Source organism: Chiloscyllium plagiosum, chromosome 31 (assembly GCF_004010195.1).
Source record: "Chiloscyllium plagiosum isolate BGI_BamShark_2017 chromosome 31, ASM401019v2, whole genome shotgun sequence".
NCBI lineage: Eukaryota > Metazoa > Chordata > Chondrichthyes > Orectolobiformes > Hemiscylliidae > Chiloscyllium > Chiloscyllium plagiosum.
Genome location: NC_057740.1, coordinates 29759401 through 29778643, shown reverse-complemented (window position 1 = coordinate 29778643; position 19243 = coordinate 29759401). Strand labels below are relative to the sequence as shown.

General features: G+C 40.3%; 1 protein-coding gene across 3 annotated transcripts in view; it reads left to right on the top strand.

Moving 5' to 3' along the window:
• The first annotated feature begins 9878 nt into the window (after positions 1–9878).
• The window catches only part of fgf22 (fibroblast growth factor 22), a 143160-nt gene continuing 133795 nt past the window's right edge, over positions 9879–19243 (top strand). For all 3 annotated transcript variants that reach the window (XM_043721277.1, XM_043721275.1, XM_043721276.1), the window contains exon 1: positions 9879–10126. The gene's annotated coding sequence lies outside the window, so the exon portion shown is untranslated. The remainder of the gene's footprint in view (positions 10127–19243) is intronic.

Sequence of the window (19243 nt, the reverse complement as noted above, 5' to 3'; positions counted from 1 at the left end):
TTGGTGCGGGCGTCCCAGAGGTGTTCTCTGAAACGTTCCGCAAGTAGGCAGCCTGTCTCCCCCATGTAGAGGAGGCCACATCGGGTGCAGCGGATGCAGTAAATGATGTGTGCGGAGGTGCAGGTGAATTTGTGACGGATATGTCTACATCAGTTACTCTTGTTAAAATCATTTGGTAGTTTTTCAAGCCTGACACTCAGAGAAATCAGCAATGTATAGCAAGATCTAAACGTTGTTCCTAACTGAGAAGGAAAAACCAGTAAAACAGATCTGACTTGTCTTATATTCTTCAAATGGAGGACTAGTTGGACCAGTATGTCCATTTTCACATCAGATTTTCTCTCTGAGAATCCACTGCCTAAAACCATACAATGATCCAAAATTCAACGAGTGGATAATTTAGTATACAATACTGTTTCATTTCAAAACAACCAGGGCTTGGTGATGGAATTGATAATTCAGAGGTTCCATTGCTGTTCTAAACCTATAGCGCATTGCAACATTAGTTTTGATTTGGCCCAAATAAAAATGACAAATGAAAGATGGACTATGCAGCAGGACCAGACAGCATCTATGGAGCCAAGTGCAAAAGTTAATGTTTAGGCCTGTGACCCTTCAGCAACATACCTGGGACTCTCCTAATCATTTCCTCATGGAGGGCTAATGGTTGTTTACGGGCTCTTAAACATTCTCTCTGCTGAGCAATTACTGCAGCCAGCAACCTCAAAACCAGAGAATATATTAGAACAGCATGCACAGAGATGTGTGGTGCTAATTCTGCTGCATCGACATGACCTCCAGAAGCAACTAGCTCCATAAAGCCTCAACATTTGTGAACCTTTCCACAATAGAAATAGACACTACGAACATACATTAATCATACTCCAGGCATCACACTCCAAATGTCACACGGAATACAAAGAAAACTTATCACTTCTATATAACTTTTCTGACCTTGTTGAACTGATTTCTGTTCAATGGCAGGATTCAGGAGTTTAACTGCAGCTACCAATTTACAAAACCCTTGATCAGCTGGCCCTCTATTGGATCCAAGATTTATTCAATTAGATAATTCTCTTATTTTAACAAAAGGAATGTCCATTGTATTCCCTGGGATACAGAGCAATGTTATTTGACCATGAGGAGAATATAAATAAATGATTAATGCAGTGAAGAATTCCCTTGTCTCAATGAAGTTTCAATCACATTTTAATCAGTGTGCTCAGATTTTCTATCAAACTTTATTTACTATATTTCTAGCATATTCCCATCAGTTGATTTGTAATTCAATTTTTCATATATCTGGAGAACATCTGTGTTACTTAGCAGACTGCTCATCTGCTGAGGGATTTATTTTAAAAACTTCTTGCAGGATCTATTCAGAGCATGGGCTTAAAAAGGACCTTTAAACATATGAGTCTGGACTCTGCATGCCCCCACCTGAAATTTTTAGTAGGGGCGCACATAAAATAGCTAGCTCACCAGCTTCTTGGCCACCCCCCAGCTATCCCCATAACACTCTAGTGGGTGGATGACAAACGGTGACCTGTCACATGTAAATTAGTATGAAAACATCAATTAGTATTCTTAGCAAGTTTACTGGCTGGAATAACACACTGCCCTAATACGATTGTCAGGGTCAGGCAGGCAGGAATGGGTAGGTTTTTTCATGGCCTAGATGAGAAAAAGTAGAAAGAAAAGGGGTGCACCACATTTTGGGGGTGCCTTGAGCACATCGGCTCCACTACACACCCAGAATGACAAGCCTCTTTCTGTGCTACCTGCTCTCCAAACCCATCCCCTTCTCTCGAGACTCCAGCATCCATCTTCCCTGCCCTGACCTGGTACTTACCATTCTAGAGCGGCCCATCCATCTTCTCTCTGCTCAATCCTAATGTCCCAAATAAGGGTTGAGACTCTTGGCCTATCAGTTTGTGGCTCCTGAGGTGGGACACCCTCCTGAGGGGCAGAATTCCCACTGAAGCCTATAATCACTGCAGGACTGGTTCCTTCTGGATGCTTTGACTTCTGGCCGCTTCTCCTTCAGCAAATGAGCAGTCTACTAAATAACAGATGCTCTCCAGATATATGAAAAATTGAATTACAAATCAACTGAGGGGAATATGCTAGAAATACAGTAAATAAAGTTTGATAGAAAATCCGAGCACACTGATTAAAATGTGATTGAAACTTCATTGAGACAAGGGAATTCTTCACTGCATTAATCATTTATTTATATTCTCCTCATGGTCAAATAAAATTGTTCTGTATCCCAGGGAATACAGCAAACTTTCTTTTGTTAAAATAAGAGAATTATCTTAATATAAAACCTAACAGACTATAGAAGGAAATAGTGAATTTGTGAATGACTTAAAATACAATGTGAAACCATCCAGCTAATGCAGTATTTGAACAAAACCTTCCAGAGATAAAACCTCAACATTTAATCTTATTTTTCATGCAACTCATTCTTGAGTGTATGCAAGTTTAACACAATAATGCAATTACAATTTCTAACTGTTTTGAAATGCATCTACTACTCTTTGCAGATAGATACTTCAGGAGGTTATATTTGACAGAATGGAAATTATTTTTAGACAACACTTTAGACAGCAAGAGTGGCTGAGAATAAACAAGAGAAAGAGAAGAGAAACAGAAAGAGACAAAGGGAGAAAGAGAAAGACAGAAAAGGAAAGAGAGAGAAAGAAAGTCAGAGTAGGGGAGAGAAAGAAAGATAGAGACTAAGGGAGGGAGAAAAACAGAGAGAAAGGGAGAGAGGGAGAAAGAGAGAAAAGGAGAAAGAGGGAGAAAAGGAGAAAGAGGGAGAGAGGGAGAAAGGGAGGGAGAAAGTTATGTTGTGTTGCTCTTTCTGATGGGTTTAGGGAACCAGGGATTTACAAGCCCCCGCCAAACTACAGAAGAAATTATCTACTAATTCATCTCAGATGTGACTTTGACTGACTAAGAATATTTACAGCAATTAGAATTTCTAGCCTTGAAGGGACATTAATGCACAGCACCACTGAAGTGCAGATTAACTTAAAAAAAAACTCATTAAGAGTTTTCTTTTTGATTGTATTTTTGCATCTTCCTGACCCTGGTTTCTTGATTTTCACCTTTCCTCATTTTGTTCATTGCTTATTAGCTGCTATATGAAGTGATATAATATGTCTTGATATGAACACTACAAAATTTTACATTGCTGTTGTTAGTTTGCTGTGGTTCCTTCTCTCTGGGCTTCCACTCAATGTTTTCAATGGAAACTGGCTGCAGCCTGCTGCTCCAATTGCTCCTGCTGCACTATCCCATCTGCCACTAGAGAAAACGAGTGGTGCGAAACTTGCTGACAGTTTATCACTGGGCCTCCAGTTCCTTCCCTCCGAGCTTCCTCCCAACACTTTTTATTAGACTATTCAATTGGAAGCTGGCAGCGGCCCACTGTGGAGTTGGTTCTGGGCCAAAAGAGTGCGAGAAATTGCAAAAGTCCAGGATGAGCGATTTAGCAAAATCTTTCTGGGGACAAAACCCTCAAGTAGCACAGGGATCTCAATGCTGGTGGGAAACCTGATACTGAATATTATTGTTCATGGGAAGATTAAGTGCTCTCCTCAAACTTAAAGTTTCACATTTTGTCATGTTCTAACTATGTACTTTATTGAGTCTGGAAATCATCAAACGTAATAGTGTAAGCTTTGTATTTGACAATGAATGTTAAAATACTGCAGCACAATGCTTAACTAAAAACGTATTGGTTAGAACAATGTCATGAAAATTTGCATAACTGACTTTCAAACAAATCTTTGAAATTTTGAGACAGTCACAACTTATATTTATTAATTTTGCAACAACAGTATTGATGTGTTTAATTGGGGACATAGTCCAAAAATTTATTTATGTGTGATTTAATTATTTGTCCATGAGCAATGTCATGATTGATTCAATCATTTACATCATTCAGCAATTTCCTTTCCTCAACAAGCCATTAACCTCTGAAAATATTCAGCGTGTTAAGAAATTTTAAAATAGTTCTGAGATTTTTAAAAGACATTGTTTTCCAATATTAATTTCAGTAATAAGTAGCTATTAACATTTCAAATTTCCATATCCATAAGCAAAATTTTGATTTTGTATTTAAAGTTGAAAGCTAATTATTTCATTTCAGACATCAAATGATAGAGGATCTGAAATCATAAGCATTTCCAAAAAAATACAGTGAGATGGAGCCCTGTTAGCCCACCCGTACCTGTTCCTACTCTGTAAACGATCTATCTCATTAATCCATTCTCCTGCTCTTTCTCCATAGTCCTTTGTAATTGTTTCCCTTTAAGTAATTATTCAATTTCCTTTTGAAAGTTATAATGGAATCTGCTTCTGTCATCCTACAGGCAGTACCTTCCAGATCATTACAATTCACGCATAATCCAAAAACTACCAATTGCACTTAATTCTGTCATATTAGTGCTGAATGTGTTAATTTCTCCACATGAAATGTTTTTCTCTGCTATTTTAATGAAGGCATCAACATGTTTAAACAGCTGATTGATATAATATAATTTCACAAGAACTCACTAGTTACACAGCTCAAACTGAAACAGAAAAATTATAATATTTCTTTGTAAACATATAGCATGTCACTGTGTTGTGTGATGCAGAACACTAAAACTCCAAATATGTGTGGCTAATGCACATATTGAGAGTTTACGGTCATGGTCCATCTCACTGCTAGGTTATGGATCTCAGTCATATTGTTGTGAGGAAGAAGAGACCAGATGTCCCTCCAGTGAGGGAAAGAGAAAGAATGACTATTACAATTCAGTTTTTCTGCAAATCTCAGCAACACACAGTACCAACAGCAGAAACAGGGAAAAATATTGGCCTTTGGAATCTACATTCCAACCACTCTCCTAAAAAAAATTCATGTGTTAGAAATTGAAATGTGACCATAATCATGTACTATTGGCAAAAGTTTCCCAGACATTGAGTGGTGCAGGCAATGGCAAGAAAGTTAGGAAGAATTTGAACAAGTTAAATTTCCAACATCAAGGAAAAATATATTCTGCTTTCAACTTAAAATTTCAATGGTCTATTCTGAATCTTGCTAACAAGCTACAGAAAGCTTGTAGTCCTGGTGAAAATGGAATATTCAAATCTAGGATTAGGGTTCATTAGACTGGGTGGCTGAAAGATTGATAATATGAAAGTGTTCTATTCCACTTAGACAAATGGAATTTCATACATCAATGGAGAAAATAGGAGTGAAGGTGTGGGGTAAAGTGGGGGGGGGGGAGGGCGATGGGAGTAGGTGGATAGGGGGTTTATTGGGATCACAATTTGCACAATTGATGATCACACTTAATATAATGAGGGAGAGCAAATAGTTATCAAGAACAAGGCAAATAGCAAAGCAATGGGCTAAGAGGGTAAACGGGGCATTACAGGGGATGAGCAGAAAACAGGTGAGGTTGTAAGGCATTTGGGGAGGCAAAGATAGCAACACAAAAGGAAGCATGAAGGAGGGGGAAATTATCATTAGTCTCAAACAGAGCCTGAAACTCACTGCTGGGAATGAAAAGTTGCCATCTTTGTTCCAAACTCAACTCAATATGGAGACAAAGCTGCCACCACAGGTAGAGTAAAAAACTATTTTTGTCTCTGGGGCGGAGGACAATCTGAAGTTATCGCCCAAAAGTTAGTATTCTGGGAGGATGGGGTGGGTGAGTATCTGATGAAGGGCTTTTGCCCGAAACATCGATTTTACTGCTCCTCGGATGCTGCCTGAACTGCCGTGCTCTGCCAGCACCACTCTAATCCAGAATCTGGTTTCCAGCATCTGCAGTCATTGTTTTTACCTGGGTGAGAGCTGTTGAGTGGTAACACTGCATGCAACAGTGAGAGTTGTAGTCCATGAGCCTTTGTGAGTTGTGTGTGCAGTGACCGAGTTAGAGTGAGTAGGGTGGCCCTGTGCAGATAGAAGATCGTGGCATTTACTCTTAGAAAGTTAGGGACATTCTTTCAGCCCACAGGACACATGGTGTGTGATTAGAATGGGATGTGAAATTTTAATTTTACATTGGCTGGTTGTGTGTTAAGATCAGTGACGTGCCAGAAATTTTGCTGGCCTATGGCAGGCTCATACATATAATACATTTGATGACCATAAATCTCATCAACCTGAGCCAGTTTTTGGTGTAGACCTAATTTAAGGATAATGTCAATGGTGCACAACAATCTCATGGCACCCAGTTCACAATTGTTTAAAGAGGCCATTACACACTTTGACTTTGTGCAGTTGTGTGTAGATCAACAGTTTTCTTTATTTAATTACATAGTAGTGAATGGAACAGAAGAATGGACATGGAGCCAAGAAGGGATGAATCACTGAGAGGGCATGATATGAAGTAGGGTCATGGAGATATGGAGGACTGGAAGAGAATGACAGGGAGTTGGATATGGATGACTGAAGAGGGTTGGACCTGATATCCTGGGTGTGGGGCATGACAAAGTGAGTAGTCAGCCATGATAAGAAACTGATGAGCTTAAGAAGCAGTGTCATGCTGTCCAAATGTGTTTCCATCTCAGACTGGCAGAGTGTCAGAGGGCTTTAAGTTTACTTACAGCATTAAAATCACTCATGCTGAGATTGCTCTTGGAGAATGGTTTTTCCAATACACAGAGGAAAGGACCAGCAGAGCCTGCAATGTCCCACAGACTATTGAATACAACATCGGACACTGATATGATCATTTAAGAGCAAATACAAAAACACCATATTGTTTCTTTCTCACTAAAAGAAGTGTCCCTATAAATATCAACACACGCTGTCATCAGGTCAGTACACCTAACCCTCTAATTACCCAAACTCTACAAATGGAAATGATGCAGAAATAAATAAAGTGAAACCAATATAATGTGAAATATTTACAAGTGACATTTAGATTTGAAAAAGACCTTGCCCTCAAGTCTTTATGTTAATGTAGTGTAGTTGGGCAGTAAAGTTGTAGCTGTGCTTCAGAGCCTCCCTGTTTGGCAAGGAACTGTTTAATAGGCTGCCTGTATATACAGCATTGTTACCTTACAGCAGGTTACATCAATGAAAGTCTTCCTAACCACTAAATGGAATGTGCTATGCACGTGCACTGCTGGAACTTGGAATGTTAATTATAGTTGCGTGGGAAAAGCCAGAAAGAGGGAAAGTGGAAGTGTTACACAGTTTTAGTGACAGCATCAGGAATGACAACACTTGATAAAATCCAGTCCAATGCATTTTCAATATGTAGTCTACATTAATGGCAATTTGGACTATATATTAATGTAATATTCCAGAGCTAATATTTAATTTAAATAACCCCATACAGCCAGTCAGAGTTGCATGAGCTAGTAACTAAAACGCCCTGACATGTAGGAGATTCACTGATCCATGAGATAGTCAGTGATGTCTGTAGTCTATTTCAGTTAAACCTAATGCAACAAGGCATTGACCTTATGTAGCTGATAGACAAAGACAGATAATACTGTAATAGCAATATCTTAACTATGTTTGGCTGTTCGGCTCCATTACCAGTTTTGATGGTTACCACTCTGGACACAGTGTCATGACCCTTCAAAAATATTACACCTTTATTCCTGTGACATAGGGTTACAAATTGTTGAAATGAACTATACTATTCATATTGCAATTTCTCAACTCTTTAAAAATAAACTCAGCTTTTGAAATAAACAGAACATACATAAGCTGTGACTTGGAGCAGCAAAGAAAGACTTACAAAGAGCAGATGATCAAGCTTGAACATGCACTAAAATTTACCAGTTTATTAAAACTGCTCAAACTGTGTCCATTTTCTCAGGGTTTGCCATGTTAGATTTGTTTGTACTGGCATTGTTGCTGCCTCCCAATACCAACCCTATCAAGGGTCAACAGGTTAAAAAAATGTACTTTTAATGGGTTCTGAGGAAGGGTCACACAACCCATAAGTTAACTCGGATTTCTCTCCACAGATGCTGCCCAACCTGCTGAGCTATTCCATCAAATTCTGTTTTTGATACTTTTAATGAACCTGTTAGATGATAGAATTTGAATTCAATTACAAATCTGGATTTAAGAGACTAAAGGGCGGCACGGTGGCACAGTGGTTAGCACTGCTGCCTCACAGCGCCAGAGACCTGGGTTCAATTCCCGCCTCAGGCGACTGACTGTGTGGAGTTTGCACGTTCTCCCCGTGTCTGCGTGGGTTTCCTCCGGGTGCTCGGGCGGGTTACGCTTCGGCGGGTCGGTGTGGACTTGTTGGGCCGAAGGGCCTGTTTCCACACTGTAATCTAATCTAATCTAATCTAATCTAATGATTACCATGTAATTATTGAAAGGAAACATCCATTTGGTTCATGAAATTACTGCACAGAGGCTATTGTTCCACCACTAAGCCATCCTTTACCTATATGTGTACTATGACCAAGCAGCTCAAAGCCTGAAGAAGCTACCTGAATCTCCTGTTTATATCTTTCAGCCAGGGCTCCCTGATTGGCCCAGGTTAACACACACAATCAAGCGTCTCAGTCTATGAGATCCACCTGACCATGGTTCCAATCACTGCAGTTCACTTATATCCTTTAGGGAAGGAAATTGCAGTCCTTAACAAGTCTGGTCTACATGAGCCTCTAGACCAATAGCAAAGTGGCTGACTCTAAACTACCCTCTGAGCATTTGGGGACAGACAATAGTCAATGGTGCCCACATCCCATGAATGAATTTTTAAAATTTGCCACAGATTGAGTGTAAAATTCTTAGAAATACAGCTGGGAGAAGAGTTTTTTATATACAGGAAATTATTGCAAGAATATAAAAAGGAGGTAGATAGATTTGTTTGAAACATCGAGGAGTTGAGGCCTATGAGGAGCTGGTGTGAAAGAAGAGTTGAGGCCTGGGGTCATGAATTTGTTGAATGGTTGGACAGGGACTGAATGCCCTGCTCCTTTTCCTTATGTTCATGTTGTCTGATCTAGAATGCATTGTCTGAAAAGATGGTGTTAATATATTCAGAAGGATGTTTGATAGGTACTTCAAAAAGACAAATTGCAGTGCTATTGGGAAAGAGCAAGAAAGTGGAATTTCCTATAAATGTTACCATGAGTTGGCATAGCAGCAACAATGGGCGGGATAGCCTCATTTTGCACTATATGATTTTATGACATCAATAACACATGGTGACCAGAGAAAGCCATCTGCTCCTGTTTACCTTGAATGGATTTATTAAGGCAACATAATTGGTGTCAATTTTGTGATACTGGTTGCAATTTAAATGGTAAACATTGAACTTATGCAGGTTTTTTTGACACTTCTTAACTTCAATGCATCAAAAAACAATGTAGCAATAATGATGCAATATTTCTGAATGACGTTTGTATGGGTGGGGCCCACCAAGAGCCACTTATGACATAGCTACTTGAAACAACTCAGGATACTTGAATAAAGCATTCCTGCACCACAAATGTAGTTAATATTTAGTCATACAGGCCCTCAGAGACTCATCGTGGACTGTAATGATTTGAACTGTGTACCATCAGCCACTGTTCAGATTTATAGCTGTGCTAATTCAGTTCATGGAACTGATAGCACTGCATTAAATTACGAGGCAAGTGCTCATACTGGGTTTGTCTTTTTCCACAAAAAAATGGTCTAAGATTCATGTCCAGTCACTATAAACACATGCTATGAATCTCTTGCTCAGCAATTACGATTTACTGACACTTGGAGGTGGGAGTTTTTACTCTGAACTTTGATTGTAATAAATAACTGTGCAGTTGATACTTAGCATTTACCATGTGATTTCTTTGCAAAGAACTATCATACAAACAAGATTTTACACAGTCTGGTGTGAATGTGGATGAAGTTAAGAATGCTACCTTGCTATTTTAATTGATTTGACCTCCTTTCTCACAATCAAGGTGTTGGCCTCACGCAGGATCCTTGATAAAGACTCCACCTTAATCCTGTTCTAGGTAACTTTAGATATCAGACTTAAAAGTAACCTGTCGATCGGTTGGTTCCATTGAACATGTTCACTCAATTCCTCTCGAGCTGCAGTTTGTTACATATCCAGAATTCATCTCTCCAGCTTGCATGGACTTCCAGGTAAATGTTTTGCCTGTCATTTAGACATGTAAGAGATGTGTTAATTATTTATTTTCTGAGGATTCACTTTCAGGAATGTATCACCAGCTCTATCATTGATAATACTCAACAATCGATCACAAAGACTGTCAAACTTGGGGGGAAAGGAAATGCGGCAGTCACTCATTTGTAATTGCATTATGAGCACAACTGGGCAGCAGCCTTAGCTTTTAGGAAGGCCGATAAAGGCTTATAACTACCATGTCCCTGCTCATTCCTATCGGCAAGTATATGATCTGTAATCAGAACTGATAACATGATCAAAATTTCACCAAGAAAGATAAATGTTATCATCTGGAAACATTAACTCAAAATAACTTGGAACCAACTAGGAACTCAAAGAAAATTTGAATCAAATTCAGTGTTGAACATGTATGCCATAAAATCATTGAAAATGGTACCTTTTAGATACAATAGTTGTTGCGCTGTGGGTGGTGATTAACTATATAGGCTGGTGGTAAAGATAATTCACAATGAGACTATGTGTTGGAAGGCCACGCCCACAAAGCTTGAGGTCCATAGTTTGTAAAGGAGGATTTGCTGCACTCTTGGCACTCCTCCAGTTTTATTTACTAAGATAATTTTCAGTTTTGTTCTCACTGTCATTTTGATTCTCTGATGATTGAATCACAGTGCAGGTTTGTAACTATGTGTAGGGGCATAATGTTGCTTCAGAATGTTGATGCTGCAGACTTGAGCATGGATAGCAGTTGTTACTTTGCAATGAACACCATTTGTTTATAGTTGGAAGAGGTTACTGTCATCTGAATCAGGTTACCATATGGGATGTCATAGCATTCACATCATCTGCTTTTGGCCTAATACAAGAAATCTCAACAGAGTTAAGAACATAGGGTTATCTTATAGACTCGGTGTTTCCAATAGGCTGCTATATTCACCTTTGAAGATTAGACGGACTTGTGGGTGAAGTTTTCCCTTCTCGAAATTAAATGATCTAATTGGGTGAATGCCAAAAAAAATCAGATGGTCAATGTTGAGAAAAAATCATCCAGTGAAGTGCTCACAGTCTTGATGGCAAGTTCTCTGTCAGGTGTTGAAAAGTTTAAATTAATAAATCAGCATCCCTCATTATTAGCCCAACTCACCATATTAACCATGATTTGGAGATGCCGGTGTTGGACTGGGGTGTACAAAGTTAAAAATCACACAACACCAGGTTATAGTCCAACAGGTTTAATTGGAAGCACACTAGCTTTCAGAGCGTCACTCCTTCATCAGGTGAAGGAGCCACTATCACCTGATGAAGGAGCAGCGCTCCAAAAGCTAGTGTGCTTCCAATTAAACCTGTTGGACTATAACCTAGTGTGTGATTTTTAACTTTGTACACCATATTAACATTACACTTCCAAATTTTCTCTCTGTGATTCAGTGGGAAAACAGAGCGGCTACCTGGTGACCAGTCTTGACAGCACTCATTGCAAGAGTGGCTGCACTGGCCGTCTAGCTTCTCACTAGATGGAGCCACTTCTTCTGCACAAGTTGCTTCTGTGGTCAATGACTACGTTCTTCCTGGACTCTTAATCCTTGCAACTAAGCATCAGAAAGTACCAGCCTCACAAAATTGTCATGCTTGGTCTCAGCCTAATTCAGCCACAATACCTTCAATGGCTTCAAGCATGTACAGTAGTGCCTCAACATACGAACGACCCCGTTCACGAACAAATCGGTTTATGAACAGGATTGTATGTAAGATTTTGCTTCAGTGTACGTACGAAATTCAAGGTACGAACGAACGTACAAACGCAAAAAGCCCGTGGTTTCATTGTAATTGTTCTGCTCTGCTACGTGCGCTTTGAATATCCGAACAATGAGAAAATTGATTCAGTTTGCGAACTTTTCGGTTCGTGAACCAGGTCCCGGAACGGATTAAATTCGTAAGTCGAGGCGCTACTGTACTATGGAGCTGAATGACTTGTGTGCTGCTAGCTGGATGCTTTACAATAAAGCACAGCCAAACATCTTATGCATTGATACAGGATTTTTAATGCTGACAGAGAGCCAGGCATCTTCAGAGTTTTAGCTTGCTTTTAGCTCAAAAGGTTTTCAGTGACGCTTTAAATGTAAGAATCCTCAGGGGTATAGTTTGTATTGTTAGTGTAGTAGGAGATGCTGGCAACTTGTGTTGGTGGGGAGTTTTAAATAGTGAATATCAGTCAAGGAAAGGGTGTGCATGTCATTGTACTTAATACTCCTATATCAACATCAGAGGCGCAACATGTGCCAGCAGCTTATGTGACAGACAGATGGCATTAGCTTCAAGTCAAGGGTGATGTGTGAAAGTCAAAGTGGCCAAGAGTGTAAGGGATGAGATGATAGACTATACTGCGCGAGTGTTTAGGGTAAAAGATGCGAGTGTAGTGTATGAATGTAGAGGATGAAGGGTGAGAGTCAACTAGGTAAAAACAATGACTGCAGATGCTGGAAACCAGATTCTAGATTAGAGCGGTGCGGGAAAAGCACAGCAGTTCAGGCAGCATCCGAGGAGCAGGAAAATCGACGTTTCGGGCAAAAGCCCTTCATCAGGAATAGAGGCAGAGTGCCTGCAGGGTGGAGAGATAAATGAGAGGAGGGTGGGGGTGGGGAGAAAGTAGCATAGAGTACAATAGGTGAATGGGGTGGGGATGGAGGTGATAGGTCAGGGAGGAGGTTGGAGTGGATAGGTGGAAAGGAAGATAGGCAGATAGGACAAGTCATGGGAACAGTGCTGAGCTGGAAAAGCTGAGCTGTCCCCATGACTTGTCCTACCTGCCTATCTTCCTTTCCACCTATCCACTCCACCCTTCTCTCTGACCTATCACCTTCATCCCCACCCGCATTCACCCATTGTACTCTTTGCTACCTTTCCCCACCCTCCTCCCTGACCTATCACCTCCATCCCCACCACCATTCACCTATTGTACTCTATGCTACTTTCTCCTCACCCCCCACCCTCCTCTCATTTATCTCTCCACCCTGCAGGCACTCTGCCTCTATTCCTGATGAAGGGCTTTTGCCCGAAATGTCTATTTTCCTGCTCCTCGGATGCTGCCTGACCTGCTGTGCTTGTCCAGCAACACTCTAATCTAGATTGAAGGGTGAGAGTGCACTGAGTGAGTGTAGGGGATGAAGGGGTTAAAGTGCACTGTGTGTGTAGGGGATGAAGGGGTTAATGTGCACTGTGTGTGTGTAGGGAGAAAAGGGGTTAAAGTGTACTGTGTGTGTAGGGGATGAAGGGGTTAAAGTGCACTGTGTGAGTGTAGGGGATGAAGGGTGAGAGTGCACTGCGTGAGTGTAGGGGATGAAGGGTGAGAGTGCACTGTGTGAGTGTAGGGGATGAAGGGTGAGAGTAGGGAGAAAAGGGGTTAAAGTGCACTGTGTGAGTGTAGCGGATGAAGGGTGAGAGTACACTGTGTGAGTGTAGGGGATGAAGGGTGAGAATGCACTGTGTGAGAGTAGGGAGAAAAGGGGTAAAGTGCCCTGTGCGAGAGTGGGTGAAAGGGATTAAAGTGCACAGTACAAGTACAGGGAACGGATGGTGAGAATGCACTTTGGTCAGTTAGTAGGAACTGCCACAGTCAGTCAAAAGACTGGTCACTTCCAGCCCAGGTGGCTGGCCACAGTTTTCAGGTCATTACTCCCATGCAAGTGAAGGCATTAGGACACTGTGTGTTCTTGAGTTGAAGTGCAGGCAGTCTGGAGATTACATGTAGCTCCATTGGACTAATGTTGAGTAAACAGTCTTGGGGTTGACGATGGTTATTCAGCGCTGCCCTGTCAAAGCAGTCTAGGTAGTGGGCCCTAGCCAATCATGAGGGTTGGATTGCTTTACTTGTAAATGCTCAATTGGATACAAGAGTGTTTTTCTCTGATGGTGGTTTAAAACCTAATGTTCATTTTTGCAATGACAATTTATAACAAGTAATAAGAGCTCTTGAGCCACTGTGGTAGCATCCCTACCTCTCAGCCAAGATACTGGGGTTAAAGTATTAGTTTGATTTTTTAAATTCATTTGTGGGAATGGGCATCACTGGATGACCAGCATTTATTGCTACTCCCTAGTTGCCCTTGAGAAGGTACTGGTGAGATGCCTTCTTGAACCTTGTGCTGAAGGTAGACCCACAATGATGTTTGGGTGGGAATTCCAGGATTTTGACCCAGTGACAGTGAAGGATCGGCGATATATTTCCAAGTCAGGATGGGAAATTGCAGGTGATGGTGTTCCCATGTATCTGCTGCACTTGTCCTTCTAGATGAAAGCAGCCATGGGTTTGGAAGGTTCTGTCTGAGGATCTTTTGTGAATTTGCTGTTTCGTACAGCAAGATATCAACCCCACCCTGGACAGAGGCCTCCTGACAAGCAGTGGGTGTTTCCAGCAGTGTTAAAATTGATTCCCACCTATCATTTACTCCTTACCCCTCCCCCACCCTATCTTCTGCATATAATTCAACATTTTCCTAACTATCATCAGTACTGAGGAAGGGTCACTTGACAGGAAACGTTAACTCTGATTTCTCTCCACAGATGCTGCCAGACCTTCTGAGCTTTTCCAGCAATTTCTGCTTTTGTTTCTGATTTACAGCATCTGCACATACACACATTCCTGTTGCATTCTTGCACTTTTTTTTATATTCCTGGAAGACCAAAACACAACATTTCTGCCTTTGTACTGAGAGGGAGAGATAGTCAACCTTTCATTATCTGTTCCTGTTACATTGCTCTCTCTGAAAATTTCCTGGCACTCTACATGTGCAACATTCCACAAGTCCCACATAGCACTTTGCAAGACAATGACTGAAATTAAACTGCAATCATTTTTCTGGCTGTTGCAGACTTCTTTTAAGAAACACATTTTGTTCTGAACACACATTGTTGAAGTTTAACACTGTCTACTGTAATTTGCGGCTCCATTCTGCTATCAGAACACATGATTCATGTGTACTGAGGGACTTTTTACAATGTCCTAGGCTCATAGACAAAAATCATGCTCCACCAGGTATAGTCCAAGAGATTAATTTGAAATCACAAGCTTTTTGAGCATTGCTCCTACGTTAGGTGAACCTGACTTAAAATTGTGAAACTGCCTCCATGAATGACATCTGCGAAGAGTACAAATTGCCTGCATTCTCCACAACCTGTCCCCTGATATAAACAGTGGGTGTTGGGTTAGGGGAAGGTCTTGGTTCTTGCCAACATTTTGGCTAAGCTAAACATCCTTTCCATCTTTATGGAAACTTAGGTCTAAGTTCCTTCACCTGCCTGGGAAAAACATCATCAGATTCACTACTAATATCTTTACAGTTTTCAATACCTCTTCAAAACTGATGCTAGGTTAGCCTGAACTACTCTAATTTGGCATAAACATTTCAATTCAGAGTGGACAGGGGTGATCTGGAAGTTGTGAAATGTATATTTTCCATGTCAAACATTTTTGCTGTCAACAAATCAGATTGGTTTTCCTGTAGCCTGGCAAAAGTCCTTGAAATTGGTACCTTGCTTGCTTGCATTGAGCTTTGTTTATATCCTAAGTATCCATACAGGGATATGTAGGTTTTTTTTAAGAGGGGGACTGGAAAACAGCTTGACACTCTATCCATCTTATTCCTGCAATCAGATAGTACTCAATTTCAGAAACCCACTTGGGAATTCACAGCTTCTGTCCCATTTCCATGATGGGAGAACACAATGATGAGGTGGATATTTATTTATTTAAGAGAGGGATAAAATATAAAACAGCAATAAAAAAAAGTCCGTATAACTGTGGGCTTATAATTTTGCCAGTTGGGAAGGGAAAATTTACAGTTTTAGAAAAACAAATTCCTTTCAAGATAATTTGTCAGATTTATTTAGATATGCTTCAGAACTCTGCTCTAAATTTCTCAGTTCAATTGTACTGATCTTATCCAGTTCACAGAGCAATTACAATCAAACAACGTTTTTTCATGTCGTTTTCCTAAAGTAAATAAAAACAGAAATGGATGCGAAAAGCTGGCTGTTTTTCAAAAATATTGGTGAAGGATTTTCTCCTCCAAATAGAAGCTTTAGTCCTTGTGGTACGGTCAGTTCACTTTGCAGTGAGGCTGAAAAACAATTAATAATGGAACCTATTAAAGGCTGATTGTTGCCACTAAGAGGGAGGTAGAATTACAATCCTTTGATGTAACTGGGCATGAATCAAGCCTCATTACAGAGATATAATCTACATTCATACATTTATGTTGGTTAGCTGGATCTATTGGGACATATTGAATTGCACATCCATAGTGCATCATTTGCTGCAGAGGCTTTTTTTGTCTGCTTCTCAAGCACCAGAAAGAGATTCAATGGTCATATAGTAGTTTCTAAGGTGAAGAAAGGGTACTAGCGCTGCTTACTTTCTGAGATTCCACTCCAGAAATGAGTAGTGTCTGTTCCAGTGTCTGGCAACTGTTTGCAAAGTTGCACATCTGGATCCTTTGTAGCTTATGCAGCTAGAGTAAAGTCAAAATTTCCTAAGTTGACTATGTGGGAAGGAAAACTATCTTCAGAAACAATTACATAATGAATTGACTTTGACACTTCCTTAAATCAACTGGTCTCCTAGTCTCTGTGCCAACATGGCAAAGAGTCCTGTGAATTAAATTAACTTTATTAGCCTTTGAAGCCAGTAGTTTTGAAAGAAAGTCCATCATGACTTCCCTGGGATAATTAGAGAGGGCAATTTATATGTCTTTAGGCCACTGTTGGAATATTGCGTGCAATTCTGGTCTCCTTCCTATCGGAAAGATGTTGTGAAACTTGAAAGGGTTCAGAAAAGATTTACAAGGATGTTGCCAAGGTTGGACAATTTGAGCTATAAGGAGAGGCTGAACAGGCTGGAGGAGCATTGGAGGTTGAGGGGTGACCTTATAAAGGTTTACAAAATTATGAGGGGCATGGATAGGGTAAATAGGCAAAATCCTTTCCCTGGGGTCGGGGAGTCCAAAACTAGAGGGCATAGGTTTAGGGTGAGAGGGGAAAGATATAAAAGAGACCTAAGGGGCAACTTTTTCACGCAGAGGGTGGTACGTGTATGGAATGAGCTGCCAGAGGAAGTGGTGGAGGCTGGTACAATTGCAACATTTAAGAGGCATTTGGATGGGGATATGAATAGGAAGGGTTTGGAGGGATATGGGCCGGGTGATGGCAGGTGGGACTAGATTGGGCTGGGATATCTGGTCGGCATGGATGGGTTGGACCGAAGGGTCTTTTTCCGTGCTGTACATCTCTATGACTGTATTATACAGGAGTATGGGGTTGGCTGGGCAAAAGACATTGAAGTGTATAATCGGCCATGATCATGTTAAATAGCAGGACAGACATGATGGACTGAATGGCCAACTTCTATTCTTATTTCCCTATGTTCCTAGAAACTAAAAATAGAGTTTCGATTTGAGTCACCATTTTATGAATGAATTTGAAAACTCATTCATCTTAAAAAGCCTAAATTGTCAACCATGGTTCAATTAGTAGCACTCTGACTTCTGAGTCAGAAAGTCTGGGGTCAAGTCCCTACATAGGACTTGAGCACAAAACGTAGGCTTATATTCCAGACAGGGCCGAAGGAGCGCTGTACAGTCGGAGGTGCCATCTGTCAGATAAGGTTAAATGGAAGTCTTATTCTTTTGTTTAGATTAATGGAAAGATGGCAATATTTAGAAGAGAAGCAAGAGAGGTATCCATGATGTATTGGCCGATACTTATCCATGAATGAACATCATACAAACAGAATATCTGGCCATTGTCACATTGATGCCTACAGAGACTTCCTATGTGAATGTCAGCTCCTGCATTTCTTACAAGGGGATCACTACACATGAAAATGTATTTCATTGGCTGTACTGTGTTTTAATGTTCTGAGATGTTCAGTGGTCATGAAAAGTGATAGTTACATACTAGGCTATCTTTATTTTTCCTTTCTTTCTATGGAAAGCGGATCACAACTTTAGTGTAAAACATGCTAAAACAGTTATTTCAGTACAGTGTAATTAACAATGAGACTTCAGAAACTTGTAGCATTCTATGATAAGAAAATGCTAGCATCTTAACACATACTGCATTCATTCCATTCTAATTTTAGAAGAGACAGCCCCATTTTTTTTTGAAAAACTGAGTTAGAAATTTAAAGCTTATGAGGATGAAAGTATTATGTTGATTTCAGGAATGGAGACCTTTAATATGTTCTTGAATACTTGGCAAAAACTTAGTTATTGTCCATCTCTAAATATCATGGGAATGTAATGATGGATCTTCTTAAACTGTAGCAGTGCTTGTAGGCTTGGGTTTGGCAATGTTGTTGAGTAAACAATTCTGGAATTTTGACCGAATAGCAATGAAGAAACAACAACATCTGTCCAAGTTAGGATGATGTTGACAAGGAGGAGAAAATGTAAGTGTTAGTGTCCCCACCATATTGCTGTTGTTCTTATCCATTCCCATCGTAGGGAACGAACGATGTTCAAATTGGCAAATTGCTGCCATGTATCCTACAGATAGTATAATTGAAAAAAAATTGCAGTTGCTAGATGGGGTTAATATCAAATTGAATAGTAGAAGTAACAATTGAGTGAACTACTCGGTTTTATGAATTGCTGAGTGCTTTCACACTCATCCAGGAGAACAGTGGTTATTTAGTTAACATCCAAACTGGAGTTTCATAGATGGTGCAGGGGCTTTGAGGGGTCAGATGAATCATTCATCACACTGTACCAAGTATCTGCACTGCCTTTTAAGCCACAGTGTGGATATAACTTGCCAAGCTAAGTTTGTAGCCAATGTTGACACTTGAGATGTTGGCAATGGGCATAGAGATGCATCAGAAATTCAGAGAGAGACTACATGGTTTTCCTTTGTTCAAGATACTCTACCTGAAACTGGGCATTATGAACATCCTGCCCCTGTTTGACTTCCTCATCACTAAAAGAGTTGTGAATGGCATTGAGCCTTAAAGGTGGAGTGAAGGTCATTGATGAAGCAACTGAAGAAGATTCAACTGAGGCCACTTCTCTGATAAACCCTTGAAGAGATGTTTGAGACTATGACAATTTCTCTCCTAAAATCAA